The sequence below is a fragment of the Rhinolophus sinicus genome, chromosome 14, assembly GCF_057876585.1.
Source record: "Rhinolophus sinicus isolate RSI-liver-muscle chromosome 14, RSI-T2T, whole genome shotgun sequence".
NCBI classification, from domain to species: Eukaryota; Metazoa; Chordata; class Mammalia; order Chiroptera; family Rhinolophidae; genus Rhinolophus; species Rhinolophus sinicus.
This window is the reverse complement of record NC_142514.1, coordinates 119514693-119530680: the sequence shown is the minus strand read 5'-3', so window position 1 is coordinate 119530680 and position 15988 is coordinate 119514693. Positions and strand designations below refer to the sequence as shown.

At 32.7% G+C, this 15988-nt stretch overlaps 1 protein-coding gene across 2 annotated transcripts in view; it reads left to right on the top strand.

The window, feature by feature from the left end:
* CNTN5 (contactin 5) overlaps window positions 1–15988 on the top strand; it is a 1286475-nt gene that overhangs the window by 332451 nt on the left and 938036 nt on the right. The window contains exon 3 of one of the 2 annotated variants that reach the window (XM_088791491.1): window positions 3021–3112. The exons of the other annotated variant lie outside the window; for it this stretch is intronic. The gene's annotated coding sequence lies outside the window, so the exon portion shown is untranslated. The remainder of the gene's footprint in view (window positions 1–3020; window positions 3113–15988) is intronic. 2 annotated transcript variants of the gene reach the window in all.

Below are 15988 nucleotides of genomic sequence, written 5' to 3'. Positions count from 1 at the left end.
GTTAGGAAATATGGTATAATTTGAAAGTGTATGAATTTTTTAGTTAGCATTTATCTCTACCAGTTACAGAGGTGAGGGGGGTGGATTGAATTGAGTACCAAAGGATTATCTTTAATATAAGCTTATTCATAAAAGATATGTTGGTGAATTAATATTTCTCAAGTTGGAGTCCCTAAGGATAGGAAAGGAAATTAGGTTTGCCCAGAGCAAGAAAAAAAAAAAAAAAAAAAAAAAAAACAGTAATAAATTTTAGTGTGCTAATGTGACAGAGTGCTTATGTTTCATAGTGCACAGACCTTGGCTAGAATGATGTAAGACATTCACAAATTGTACACATTCAAACACTGAGTAATGTGAATGTATACAAAATACCTCTTACATACTTGCCTGGTTAATAATAACTCTTACTGAATATTTCTAATGTGGAAATAATTTATAGAAATAGATACAATATTGGCATTTGGGATGTGTCATTCTTTCCTAGGATGCCAAGCTTTAAAGGCCAAGGAAGACTAAACATGGAAAACAAAAGCCGAAATTATTTTCCTGGATCAGTTTTCAAATATAATAAAGTTTCCGTCCAATCTTACTTACATTCCAGCAGTGGAAACGCTTTGCCTGAATCCTCAGCTTTCTGAATGCCTCAAGGCCTTCCTACAACATATACAAAGGGCTCTATCTCTACCAGTAGATGTCTGAAATTCACTTAGTCTCCCTGTACTAAGACTAGTATACAGAGACAAATGCTTAATAAAAATACAGACTTTACCTTAAAATCTGTCACATTTGCTGAATGTACTGAGATGATTTTGACAAATGAAAAGATTATAGGCTTTGGAATAAGGCAGACTCAGGATTGAATCTATGTTGTAAATATTCTAGCTTTACAAATTCGGGCTTCACTGTTATGAACATTAAGTTTTCTTCAGCTTTAAAAAAATGGATAATGTTTCATTTTGCAAGGGTGTGAGGTGAAATTAATCATGTCTGTCTGTCTATCTATCTGTCAATCTATCATCTACCTACCTACCTACCTACACACACACACACACACACACACACACACACACACACACAGATAATTGGAGTTTGGTACCTGGAAGACATTTAACACAAGTGCTATTACGATAGAATGAGTAATATATATTTTACCACTGAGTAGAAGAAACATTACTGAGTGTCTCATAAGATTTTTTTAAAATAAGAAGAAAATAAGGAAGAAAGACAGAAGGAGAGGTAGGGAGATAAAGTTGGAAAGAATACAGAGTAAAGAAGGAAAGAAGAAAAGAAAAAGAAGAAAGAAAGAACAGGCAAGAAGAAAGGAAGGAAAGAAGGAAGGAAGAAAAGAAGTGAGGGAGGAAGGGAAGGAAACGGAAAAATGGGAAGTGGAGAGGAGATAGAGAAAGAAATGGCAGGAAGAAAAAAAATAAATATGGCCTTTTATCTTGTCACCTAGTATTTGCATCTTAGGGTTGTTGCGGATATATGACTAACATAGAAAAGTGATTCATCAATTACAATTTACTAGAAAATGTAATACAAAAAAACCCAAAAACCTCCCATCATAATCCAAACATTAATTAATGGATTTTGTGTTAGCACATAACTCTGTTTTTCTCTTCAGTATATTAGAAGGCCTGGGGGCCTAATAACTCCATTTCTCAGAAGACCTTCCCCCATGATGTAGGATCAGGTGCCAGTCGATGGGAACCCTGGGATGTGGAAGGTGGAAGAGAAGTGTACGTCTGATCATTGTCCTTCCAGCTACAGTGATCCGAGATGGTTTTCTAAGGATCATGTACCTCAGTGCTGGACGCTATGATTCTTGCTGGAAATTATCTATAGTTTTTGCAGTTTCTAACTCTGAAAAGTAGCAGATAATTGAAGATTTAGCCATGGTCTTTTCTGACATTTGTTCATGTAGCTCTTCTAACAGTTTTTAACTTCAAGTTTCATATATATAATATTAATATATTAATTCCTTTCTGCTTGAAATACCATGTTATATTTTTATTTTCCTGACCTAACTGACAGATAAAGAAGATTCCTAAACATAAACAACCTACCAAAAAATGCACACACACACACACACACACACACACCATATCACAAATACATACAAAGCATAACAAAATGCATAAAAACAAAGAACTATATCATGTTCCTAAATGTGTGTAGACTTGATTTCAGAAAGTTTTAATCCTCCCTCAGTTAGTTTTGTTTTGGTGTAATTTCTCAAATTTATAAGACAGTGAGTTAATGAAACAGAGTGCACTCCTGAGGTAGAGCTCTGGAATAAAACAGAGTACAAATATTCTTTGTATCTATAAAAATTTAGTGTAGTGATACTGCAGATGAATGGATAAAGAGTGGACTATCCCCTAAATTCTACTAAAATAGATTATCCATGAGAAAAAAATAAAAATCAGATCTCTCAGCATGCCAAGCAAAATAAACAAAAGCTTCAGTTAGATTTAAAACATAGATTTAAAAGGCAGAATTTTAAACACTAAAAAGAAAATATTGGTAATAATTTTATTACCTCAACATAAAGATTTTTTTAAACATGAAAAGCAGTCTATAAATGACAAAAGGGCAGATGTAACTACTTTTTAAGAAAAAGAAAGAAAATAAAATTATTGTGAAACAGCTTGGTACCCAAACTTTTAAGCTTTCTTTTGCTTGTAAAATAAAAAAAAACAGACTCTGATGTTGGCCATCCATACAGATCTGGTAGAATGACTTTCCATTCACTGGTTTGAATTTTACCAGTGAGACAGATTGCTATATCATCTTTAACTTTTTACCTCACTCTGTATTATTTGGCATGTGACTTCCCAGTTCTTCTAAATAAAAAATAAAATATATTTGCCCATTGACTTTAGGCTTTGTCACATGACTTGCATTGGTCAATAGAATCAGGCAAAAGTAATGGTACACCACCCCGGTGGTTAGGCCTTAAGATACATCACATATCTCCACTAACTCTATTGCCCTTTTCCTATCACCATTAAAATCAGGAAGAAAAGACATATGTGGAATAAAGTCACCTCAGGTGAACCATCCCAGCTAATGGAGCCTTAAGGAGCGGACTTTCAGCTACCCAATATATGTGAGTGATATGAAATAATTGCTGTTTTAAAGCATTGAGTTTTGGGATGGTTTGTTAGGCAGCAATAGCTAACTGATACAGCTATCATCCACACAAAATTGTGTGTTCCACTCATGCTTAATACTCATTATCTCTAAATATGAATTTCACTTCCCTTCTCAAACTCCACTGTTCTTATTATTAACCCTATATGGCATCATTTATACTCCCAGTTTTCCTTCTTTTCATGTTCAAGATCAAAGTCAAATGTTACTGTTTCTACCATAAGTCTCAGTCCCTTTGTATAAAAATAGAAGCCTGCCACATAGTGACAGATATCATCAATATTTGTTCATCTGCTTTTATTTCCTATACAATACTTTTTAAAAATAAGCACTTTAATCTTGTACTAATCTGTGACCTCTGTAGAGCTTTAGACATACTGTACTCTTAATATTTAAACCAAAAAAAGAAAGAAACATAAATAATGATTGCTATAGCTGATATTCATTGTTACAAAGATATTTATATTTTATAGGGAAATTAATTTTATTTACAAATTATCCTTCTAGATTTAAGTTTTTTCTTTTCTATGGGGACTATGATTAAGGGAGAGAGTTCAAATGTAAATAATGCCAGTTAATGATCATGCATCTACAGATATTAAGTAATCTTTAGATTATGATCTATCATCCTCAGAGCTAATATGTCAAAATCGGTAAGTAGAAAATTGCTACAGTAAATATATGGTGAGTTAATGAATTAGACCATCAGCAGTAAAGATTACAGTGCAAATGATTTCCAAGTGACAGTATTAGGCTTTAGCCAACTTTCAAAAAGTGCAGTGTTATTTCATGAATGATATACTTAGCACACAGCATTTCTTTTTCCTTTAAGACATTTATATTTTCTTGAATTATAATTTAGAAATTGGCATGTCTATATGCTTTTTAGTGATTAGGTAATGTTTGGAATATAAATTGTTTGCAAAATTTCTCTGGCAACTTTTTATTTTTAAGATTTTTATTAAAAATATAGCTAATATATAATATTATATAAGTTTCAGGTGAAAACATAGTTATTCAATATTTATATACCTAAAGAAGTTGTCACCATAAGTCCAGCAACCATAGCATGCTATCACAATATCAATGACTATATTTCATATGCTGTACCATACATTCCTATTACTGATTTTTTTTACAGCTGGAAATTTGGACCTCTTATTCCCCGTCAGTGTTTTCCCCCCTTTTGAAATTTTTCAATTACAATTGACATTCAACATTATTTTATATTAATTTCAGCTGTACAGCATAGTGGTTAAACATTTATATAATTTAAGAAGTGATCCCCTGACTATTCTAGTACCCACCTGACACTATACATAGTTATTACCGTATTATTGACTATATTCTCTATGCTTTACTTTATATCCCCATGACTATTTTGTAACTACCAATTTGTACCTCTTAATTCTTTCACCTTTTTTACTCTGTCCGCAAACCCCCTACCATCTGGCAACCATCAAAATGTTCTCTATATCTAAGAGTTTGCTTCTGTTTTGTTTGTTTATTTTGTTCTCTAGATTCTACATATAAGTGAAATCACATTGCATCTATCTTAATCTGTCTGACATATTCCACTCAGCAAAATACCTTCCAGAACCATTCACACCACCACAGATAGCAAAATTCCCTTCCCTTCCCTGGCTGAGCAATATCCCATTGTATATATGAGGTATAATCAAATAATGTGGTGAAAGTTTAAATAAAAAACATTATTATAGTAAAAGACACACTGCAATTAATCACCTCCCCAAAAAAATACTCCCCCTTGCTTCAACACAATTATCCCATCATTCTTGCCAGTTTCTGAAGCAGTTCTGGAAGTCTTTTTTTATGAGTGTCTTTAGTTGTGCTGTTGTGGCTGCCTCGATGTCCAGAATCAATTAAAAACATTTACCTTTCATGGTCATTTTGACTTTGGGGAAGAGCCAGATGTCACAAGGTACAGGATCTGGTAAATAAGGTGGATGAGGACACGCTGTAATGTTTGCAGTTGACAGAAATTGTCATGCCAGAAGCAATGTGTGACAGAGCATTGTCATGATGGATGATTTACAGCACACTTTAAAACACACCTTTCTCAACCATAGCTCATACCTGACTAACTGTACTGAACAAGTTGAAACTTGTCACACACTGTTACTAAGGTTCAGTGCACCTGTATTGAAGATCCCTGCCTCTCTGTTGGATGGCACTTGACAGAAGCATTCACTGTATTTTTTTATCACACCTTTATGTACCACCTCCTCTTCATCCATTCATCTATTGAAGGACACCCAGGCTGCCTCCACATCTTGGCCATTGTAAACAATGCAATTACAACCCAAAATGCTACTTCAAGGAGACCTGTGCATATGTTTATGCACAGGTCTCCTTGAAGTAGCATTTTGGGTTTCTGTGGATAAATACCCAGATGTGGGATTACTGGGTCCTTTTTGTCTCTTGTTTTAAAGCCTGTTTTTTCTGGTATAAGTATTGCTACCCCAGGTTTCTTTCCTCTATTTCCATTTTCATGAAATACCTTTTTCTAACCATTTACTTTCAGTATGCACGTGTCTTCCAATTCAAAATGTCATTTGTAGGCAGCATATGTAAGGGTTTTATTTTCTTATCCATTCAGCCTTCCTATATCTTTCAATTGGAGCATTTAATCTATTTACAATGGAAGTAATTGTTGATAGATATGTAGTTATTACCATTTTATTATTCATATTTATATATTTATATATATATATTACATATATATACACACACACACACACACACACACACACACACATGTATACATATATACATATTTTCATCTTGAAGTCCCTCTAACATTCCTTGTAATATTGGTTTGGTGGTGATGAAGTCCTTTAGCTTTTTATTCTCTGGAAAGCTCCTTATGTGTCCTTTGATTTTAAATGATAGCTTTGCTTGGTAGAGTACTCTTGGTTGTACTTCCTTGCTTTTCATCACTTCGAATATTTAATACAAATCCCTCTGACTTGCAAAATTTCTATTGAGAAATCAGCTGACAATGTTACAGGAGCTCCCTTTTAAGTAACTAGTTACTTTTCTCTTGCTTTTAGGATTCTCTATTTGTCTTTCATTTTTGCCATTTTAATTATAATGTGTCTTGGTGTGGACCTGTTTGGGAATAGCCACTATTCCTCTAGTCCTTTCCCCAAAGACCACACAACTTAGTCTTTCCCCTTATGTCTCTGGCACCCCGAAGTCACTGTCTCTCCACCAGAGCCCAGGGTGAGTGCCTGAGAACCAGTGAGTCTGTTCGAGGTCACTTTAAGAGGATGCCTGGGTTTCCTGCAGCCTTCAGTCACCTGGATGGTCGGAAACCTCACTGTTTTTCCCAGCCAGAAGTTGTGGGGGCTGCTCTTCCTGTCATCAATACTTCCTGTCACCAGCTTTGTGTGGAGCTGGGGTCCTTTACTTCTCTGAGGATAACTTCACAGTTGAGATATCTCTCCTGATTCTCAACCACCACACACAGGTTTGGGGCCAGCCCAATTCACGTCTCCACCATTCCTTTCCTACTAGTCTCAATGTGGCTTCTTCTTTATAGACTAAGTTAGAAAACTTCTGTTCAGACAGACTTCAGATGATTCTCCAGGTTGATTGTTCCATAATTTAGTTGTGATTTTAATGTGTTCACAGGAGGAGGCAAACGCAGCATTTATCTACTTCATCATCTTGGATTTCTTTTCTGGTAGCTTTTAAATTGCACACAGTGGTACGACATCTTGTGCTTACTCAATTCAATTCTTCTACCATGATTGCAAATTTTATTTTTAAAATGTAATACTTTTAATTTAACACTACATTAAGCAAGTTAATATATTTACTTTTCAAACCAGATTTTTCACATGTAATTTGCTTCTGACATGTTGAAGATGGGGGCTGGGGGAGTACTTTTAATAAAAAGTTTTTGGTCACACGTGATTTATGTGATTTGGGGAGCTATGCTTACACATAAGATGTAATTGATAGATTTCAGGAAAATGAAGAAGCTTGAAATTTGGGCTTTATAGTACTTATAAATATTCATTCTCTCTTTCTGCTTTATGCAACGGTGGAAATCTGCAAGACTTAGCTTGACCACTACCTCATAGATATAATCTATAGACAATATCTGTATTATCATAAATATTTCATACTACCTATGTGCTTGTCAAATAGATCAGTTTTTTTTAAATAATCGAACATTTTATCATTACAACTTGAATATAAATTTTAATATTTAAAATAGTTTATATTAAATTTGCATTTGGAATGGAAAGTATTAAAGTATCTCTGAGATTTACTTGGGATAAAAAAAGAGGTGAAAATGACCTTTGTGTTGATATGTCTCTATAGCAAATCGTATTGTTCTAAGATTTCAGTGATGCATAGCAGTGGAAATAATAGAAATGAGTCAATAGACTTTTTCATAGACTGAGTTTTCCAAGTCATTTAATCTTCTCTAGTGTCTTCAGAATGCTCCAACAGAGTTAATGATAAGAAATTGTCACATTATTGTCCTCATGATGACCTGTTTGGGCACAAGATAAAAAATGCTGTTCTCCCAAATCTATGGGTAAAAGTACGGTAATCATGAACTCCTCTCTCTCTCTCTCTCTCTCTCTTTCTCTCTCTCTCTCTCACACACACACACACACACAAACACACTCAACACCATTTTATTAGACAGTATGAACTATTGAGAATGAAATCAAGAGCTGGAAAATAAAAGCAAAAATGGCCAGAGTTTGCAAGGCTTGAGTGACAGAAGGCTTGTCTTTTGCTTTCAGAACTTCTCAGATTTTCACTCACAACCATGCAGGCATCTTTAAAAGCAATTTTATACAGATATGGTAGTTGGCTTCACAATTCATGACAGATTACAAATAGAATGTGAGAACATAGCTGGGCCTCTAGAAATAGACACAAGACCATTCTTTTAATAGAGAGTTGACAGCCTCACAGTGTCAACTAGAAGAAACTGTAAGAAACATATTAAATAATTCTACATGCAAAGCACCTTACAAGTAATTCTTGAAGTAGCAAACAGCTGAGAGAATACTATAAAGAAATTAGTGGACTGAGCCAAGGTTGTTCAGTCCAATAAAAGTAGGTTCTAGCCCCATATGGCTTGAGCACTTGAAATGTGGCTAGTTTAAATGAAAATATGCTATGAAAATAAAATAAAATAAGATGACTCAGTATAAAATGTCTTATTAATATCATTTTGATTACACATTGAAATATTTCAAATATATTAGGTTAATAAAATATATTAAAATTAAGTGTAGCTTTTTGTTTTTTCCTTTAAAATTACACACATGGCCTGTATTTGAGGCTCATGTTTATATTGAACAGGGCTGATCTAAGAAATTTCAACAGTACCATGTAATTCCTGATTAAGGCAATCACCAGGTATCTAATAATTGAATAATTCACTTACTAAGTATCCGAAGCTATTTTATGAGGATCAGTCATAGAATCACAGCTCTCTTCTGCCACACTTGAAAAACTGACAGTCTCTTAGTCCCACCTATAAAACACAAGTTCTCTGGAGCAATGTTATCTGTATGGTGACCAGGCTAAAATTTATAGATATTTTTAGGGTAAATTTTCCAGATAATTTTTTGAAAGTTGTGTTAGCTTGGGTTCCGCAGCCATACCCTGATGAAAGGACATTGATATTGATAATTTACCAAGAGGTGATCCTAGGAAACACAAGTGAGCGTGGGGGACATAAGGTATAGAAAGTCAACAAGAAGAAAAGGAATAATAATGAGAGGTGAACAGAAGAAAGTCACTGGACTTCCATCCTGCCCCAGCTTCACTATAAGGTTTCACAAAGAACCTGCCTCAGAATTGTTGCACCAAAGAGATAGGAACCTGGATGAAATGTGTTCCTCATTTGTCTGACTCATTGAGTGTTGACTTTTGGAGTGTTAAATCCCCGGGCTATTTTGAGCTGCCCAACATTGGCTGAAAAAGGCTCCATGTTGCTAGAGAAAATCTTGAGACAAAGAAGCAATGATGCAATGCAAACTCTGAAGGAGGAGAAATGTCAATGAGCACTGAAACCCCCTCTATGTTTGTAAGTAGATTGAGGGACTATGTATTAGCACATTAACAGCATCTGCTACTGAGGTGTAATTACAATAAGGTCAGATTCTCCAAAAGCACACTGAACCCTACACCAAATTACTTCAGTAAGTGGGTGAACCTTCTTCATCCTAACTTTAGTCTTGGGCTGCAAGTAACTTTTGCTTTTAGACTCATTCTGTACTTCAATTTACTGGAGAGGTATGTCTATTCACACTTTTTAAGTCAACAAACGAACTAAATTATCAAATCTTGTACACAAAACACTAGGACAGTTCAGTCAAAAATGTCAATCAAATTAGTTATAAGGTATAAAATAGCCTAAATAAATAATTTAGCAAAATGTTTCACCTTTTTGTAATGTGCTCATATCTTAACAAAGAGCCTAAGAGCCTAAGTATAATTGGTTTACTCAGAGTGCTTAAATGGCATGGCCTCAAAAAGGTATGCCAGGCAAAATAGAAATTGTAGTGGAATTCCTCAACTAATATTTATTTTTGAATTTGTCTTATATACCCACTGCTGTTGCCTATATTGTGAAAGAAATGGTATTCTTCCTGTTTATCTCATAATTGTATTTATTTCTATCAACTGAAAAATTAGACAGGAATAAGAACTAAACTTTTTAGATAAAAAATATAGAAAAAAAGAGCAATATGAAAATGATGTAGTAAGAGAGACAGTATCTTAGGGTACAGACTTCTACAGGAATTATAAAGACTAAGGTTGTAACTACATATTCAATCACTATATTTTGTATGCTTTATATTTATACTTAAAATTTAATTGTACTTAGAAAGTTATTTTAACTTAGTCATATGAGGATACTCACAGAGCATTTATTAATACTTCTTTGAGTCAGTAAGAAAATTGTAGTGTAAGCTTTTGATTATTTTTTGCTGTAATTTGTTTTGAGAAGCAGCGGTGCATTCAGTCTTTCCTAATATTTAGGTATATGAGAAATGAAGATAAGCATAATCTTTGAAAAGACTTTTAAAATGCATATGATACACATATAATTTAAAGTAGTTCATAAATATTACAGTACAAATAGCTATACACATTTTCAGAAATATATATTTATTTCTGCTTCACGTAGAATTTTAATTAGTTGATAAATATTACATTAAAAATAGTAATTTATATACCTTTTCAGAAATATCTATTTTTTTCTGCTTAAGGATTTTCAAAGAATAAAGACAAACATGCGTGAGAAATATTTTCAAGAATAGCTAACATATATTGTAAAACATTATTTGTGTTTTATAAAAAATCAAAGAAACCAAAAAGGAATAAAACTACACTAAGTTTTATTTTCCTTACTATTTAAACAACTACTACCATGTAAAAATTGAAATAATTATTAAACTATTATATTCAGAACTCAGAGTATTGTATGTCATGTTATATGCTTTAGTTTAAATGAAATCCATGAACTTATTTATGAAAATTAAATCGATATAGAAAATTGTTTTTTCTGTTGTGTTTTACAAATAGCCCCTTCAACTTGCATTGGTGTGTTAATTTTACACTATTATTAACAAAAAAAAAATATTCAAAGATATACAACATATATCTACTACTTAACAAAATATCTTCAAAGATATGCATATTATAAATATTATAATTAAATAATATTTATTATATAATATATAAGATATCTTTAGTCATTCGAAAATGTTAGACCTAAATATTCTAAAACTTATCTTTTCATTGAGGCTTACCAGACAGCTATATACTTGAATGTCATTATTTTTTTCTTTCATAAAATTACAGTACTGAATTGTCTTTTGATGTTTCCCATTGAGTTGTATTAAGGGGAATAATAAGAACCACTCATACAGGAATAAGCCAGGCATCTTGTCTACCACGTTTGAGAGTATTCTATAAAGGGTTGGGCTACAGTGGGGTAATGTCTTTTTTTTCGTACCACCAAGAAAAACTGTTAACCTCCTAAATAACTTCACTTTTTTAAATTTTCTTTTTTTTATTTTGGTATTGTTGTTGTTCAGTGATGGTGGGGGAGGGTTTTGTTTTTTTTAATCTCATGAATTCTGTATGTAATATCATTATAGTATTTCCTTCTACTTGTCTGATAAGAGATTTAATCCAAATTACAGCCAAAGTGTAGGCAAAAACTATGCTGGATTTTATGATATCCTCTATTTTGCTTTCTTATGTGTTCTTCATATATGTGTGTGTGTGTGCGCGTGTGTGTGTCTGTGTGTGTGTATATATATATACACACACATATATATCCCTTTATTTGCCTATTATTTGTCTATATTTTCATAAATTGTATCAACTTTTCTTATGAAATGTGTTATACAAATAATCTGCAAAAATCATAGTATCTTCTATTTCCCAATTTTCTAAAATATTTATCATTGTTTTATTAATTTTAAGTATTTCATTCATATAAGATACATATATGTGTTGTGCTGCTTTGAATGATCTAGTAATATCGCCGTGAATAAAATGAAATTTTAAAATCCCTGCTCTTTTGAAATTGTCTTTCTAGTACAGAAAGGGAGGCATTGAATGATTCCAAATAAAAATGTACAATGTTTTGAAATGATTAATATTTTAGAAGAAATAAGTCAGAGTTAAAGGGATAGAGAATATTGGGGTTGGGTATTTTCTTTTGTAATTTTTTGTTTTGTTTTCTTTTCTGGAAGATCACAGGAGGATTTTCTGCTGAGGTGACATTTGCTCTGAGAAATGAAGGAAGTAGGGATCTAGCCATGTGGCTTTTCAGGCAGCAGAAGGGACAGTAGATACAAATGCTGTGAGGCAGGAGTGTGTTTGATGTGTTCTGGGAGGTAGTATGCTGGAGAATGGTGAGTGGAAGAATAGAAAAAATAAAAGCAAAGAGCTGGAGGGACAAAAAATAATTGAATAAACCAATGTGAAGTATTGTGAGAGATCTCACTTTTAATCTCTATGAGGTGGGAAACTGTTGGAAAGTTTTGAACTGAGGATTGTCATGATTTTATTTGATGATGGACTAGATATGACATGGAAGAACACAATAAAAGTATAAGGGATGTTACCAGTGTTTTGTTCATGGGTAACTGGAAGGTGGGAGTTGCTTTGGCAGCTAAAAAGAAGGAATTTCTAATTACTGAGATTGAGAAAATGGCAGGTTTCAGGTGGAGAGATTGAGGAGTTCATTTTCAGACAAGTGTGGGATACCTATTTGACATGTAAGTGAAAATATAAAATAGGCAGTTGGATATATGACTTTGAAGTTTAAGGAAGCTGAGTTGACTAGAGATATAAAATTGGGAGTTCTGCACTGGTGTTTCATGCCAATAATCTTAAACAAGACAGGTAAAGAAGAATTATATGGATAAAACATAGGTTGCAGGGATAAAGAGAATTAGCAGAAGCATCTGAGAGGAGCAGCTTCAGAAATTAAAGAAAAAACTGAAGAACGGTGATTCAGACATCTTGTAGGATAGCTTTTAGGAAAGAGGAAGTAAACATCCATGACAGTGGCTTCTATATGTCTGCTAAGATGAGGATTTAATATTGATTCTCTATGTATTTTAATTTCATTGTTACTTTGCAAAGAACTTTTGCAACAGAGTGATAGTCATGGTGGGAATAAACACCTGCTTTGAGTGCGTTTGAGAGGAGATAGGAAGAGAAGAAGCAAAAAGGGCAATGACAAAGAGGTATTTTTTTTCTCTAAAGCAGTTTTTAATATCAACAATCTTAGTGTTAAGTATGTAAAGTAAATAATTAAATGAAAGCAAATAATTGATTGCCAAAATTATGGCACCCCAATTGCACAAATCTACATTGAGCATATGTAAAACTACAAAATGTAATCCCATATCTTTTCTTAAAATTTGTATTTTCAGGCTCCAAATTTTCAGTATTTTGAGTAAACTTTTTCTTGTTGTTTATTTCTGCTTCATTGATCTGCCTGGTTAGACAATAATTTATTAAAGATGTCTAACTGCTAGGGTGATTGAAATACTTGATGTCTTAAAAGCATTTGAAAAGAGCATGTATTATATTTGCATGTTACGCCTTTTGTAAATTAATATAATCTAACTATAGGTGCCATAAGAATTCAGTGTCATCATATAACTGGAGGAGAGCCTTCTCCATGAAACAATTCTTATTCTAATAAATACTCATAGTTAAATGAAATCATTTCACTCATAGATGATGATAAATAAAACATTGAATGTTGATTAATAATAGATATAAATATGTATTTCTAAACAAAATACGATATTTTTTTTCCAAAATAAAACACCTAGAATTTGCTTTCAGACAAAATGTGTGCAATCCAAATAACTTAAATTCATAATCTCATTTGATAGTTTCTATTCTATAGTTTCATAGCTTGATTTTTTCATACATTATAACATAGAGGTACTGTAGTCTGAAATTGTGAAATGATATGACATTTGTCATTCGAAAGCATAAGTGTGATTTCCAACTCTGCTACGACAAACAATATATGAAGCAAACCCATAGTCTAAGTTTCCACACTTATAAAATTATAATAACCAGAATATCTACCATATTCTAGTATGTATCAACCATACATACCACTGTGAGGTTTAGTGGGATATGCTATGACCTATAACCTACATCACATGTTTTGTATTATTTGTAAAATATGACATATTTTATCTAAAAACAGTGGAAAATAAGAGAAGGAAAAACTAAGAGCTTAGATTGAACCTCACAAGAACACCTGTGTCCTGAACACCATTAATCAGTCTCTGCTGAATTATAGAGGAGACGAAATCCAGAAACACCTTGAGTCCAGTCTCCTACATTTGGAATTCAAGAAGAATGAAATGAAACAACACACGTGAAGAAAATTTCAGTGTAAAAAAATAAAGGAAGAAATAAAGAAATTTCTTGTGTACCTAGCATCCAAATAGAAATTCCTACAACAATGACATTTGCAATTATAAAATATAAAAATAATAAAAGTGATCATTTAAATTGGATGCAAGAACACTTTGCCCTACTTTAATAAGTAGGCTACCTAAAATATGTTATAATAAGCCAGTGATGATATTTATTTGTCATGCTGATCTTTTCCATATTTTAAAAATATTTGTTAGTATCAGGAAAGGCATTGAAAAATAATGTTAAATGTCACAAGAGAGTTTTCTACTTGCTACTAATAGATATAATTTTACAGAAATTAAAAATATTTATTAAATTACTGCCAAGTGAGTGTAACTTGACTTTTAGGCTTCCACAAATTACCATATTTTGCCATGTATAATGCACTCCTGTGTATAATGCACACCCACATTTGTGGCACAAACATTGAGGGAAAAAACCTTTAATTTTAACTTTTTAATTCAAATTTTTATTTGTTTACATTTAGGAACTTGTTTTTTGTTTCGTATTATGAAGGAATTTTAGCATTTACTTTTTAATATATTGTGATACAAGTAATTTTATGTAACAAATAATTATAAAACACAAGCACTGATACAAGGTACAAGAAATTTTATGTACCCTCAACAAATTTACTATGTTTACTCATCATAGAAGGCCAAGAACTCTTTGTCCTTGCAATTTTGTGATAAGTTCAACAAAACCAATATGTATTCCAGGGTATTGTTTTGCATACAGATATCATTATTGATTTCTAGAGTTATACTTTTAACTCGTAAGCATAAATCAAAGAATTTTTAAAAAATTATATAGATACAGAATTTGTACTACCCATGTATAATGCACAACCTTAATTTTCCACCTACAAATTTGGGCAAAAAAAATGTGCATTATATAAGGCAAAATATGGTACTTCTTATAACTATATTCAGAGACACCTGTGGGGAGGAAGAGGTAGGAGATAGGAGGCTGGATTCAATGCTCTAATAATAAACAGTTAAATACTGAGATTTTCACCTGTAATCTACAACAAATTAGAGTGATCATTTAAAAAAAATAATTTGTAACATTTTATATATCTTTTTAATATTATTTATGATGTAGGTAGATTTCAGTTTCCAGATTCAGTTATTATACTATTTATTTATATCTTTAGGGACATAATAAATATTTGGATAAAATAAATTAGAACAAAACAAGTATAAGCTTTAATTCCAGCTATGATAACAGTAATTGTACTAAGATTGTACAGAAAATGGCTCCAGTGAGGCTCCAATGAGGACCATTTGTTAGCAGGGAAAAACATAAGAGATATACGAAATAAATAAAACAAACAACAAAATAAAAAATAAAATAAAATGAAAAGGCAGTATTAGATTGCTATAACTCAATAGTAATGAAAAATGGTTATTAAAAATGTTATTAGGAAATACAATCCAGAATGAAGGCGGCTTTCATGTTACTCTGCTCTGTTCCAGTCTGAACTTATCTGCAAGAAAGACATCGGTCCTAGAGGTGGCTGGGTAAAACGTAAGCAGTGGATGATGGTTAGCAGGCATCCAAAACATTCACAGAGACATTTGGTCCACACTGACGCATGTACCTAACTCCATGGGCCATGACGCACTAGGCTACTGAGGTGAGAAGGGTTGTTACTGACATTGCAGCCAAAATTATTGGACCATAAAATATGATAACATGTTTTATGTATTAATTCTGTAAACCAAAATTATAAATAAACATCATGGGCTATCTGAACCTAGGGACATTTTCAAAGCACGGACGTTTTGGACTGGACCAAATATCAAGGACAATTTGGCATGGACCAAATGTCTCTATGGACATTTTGACA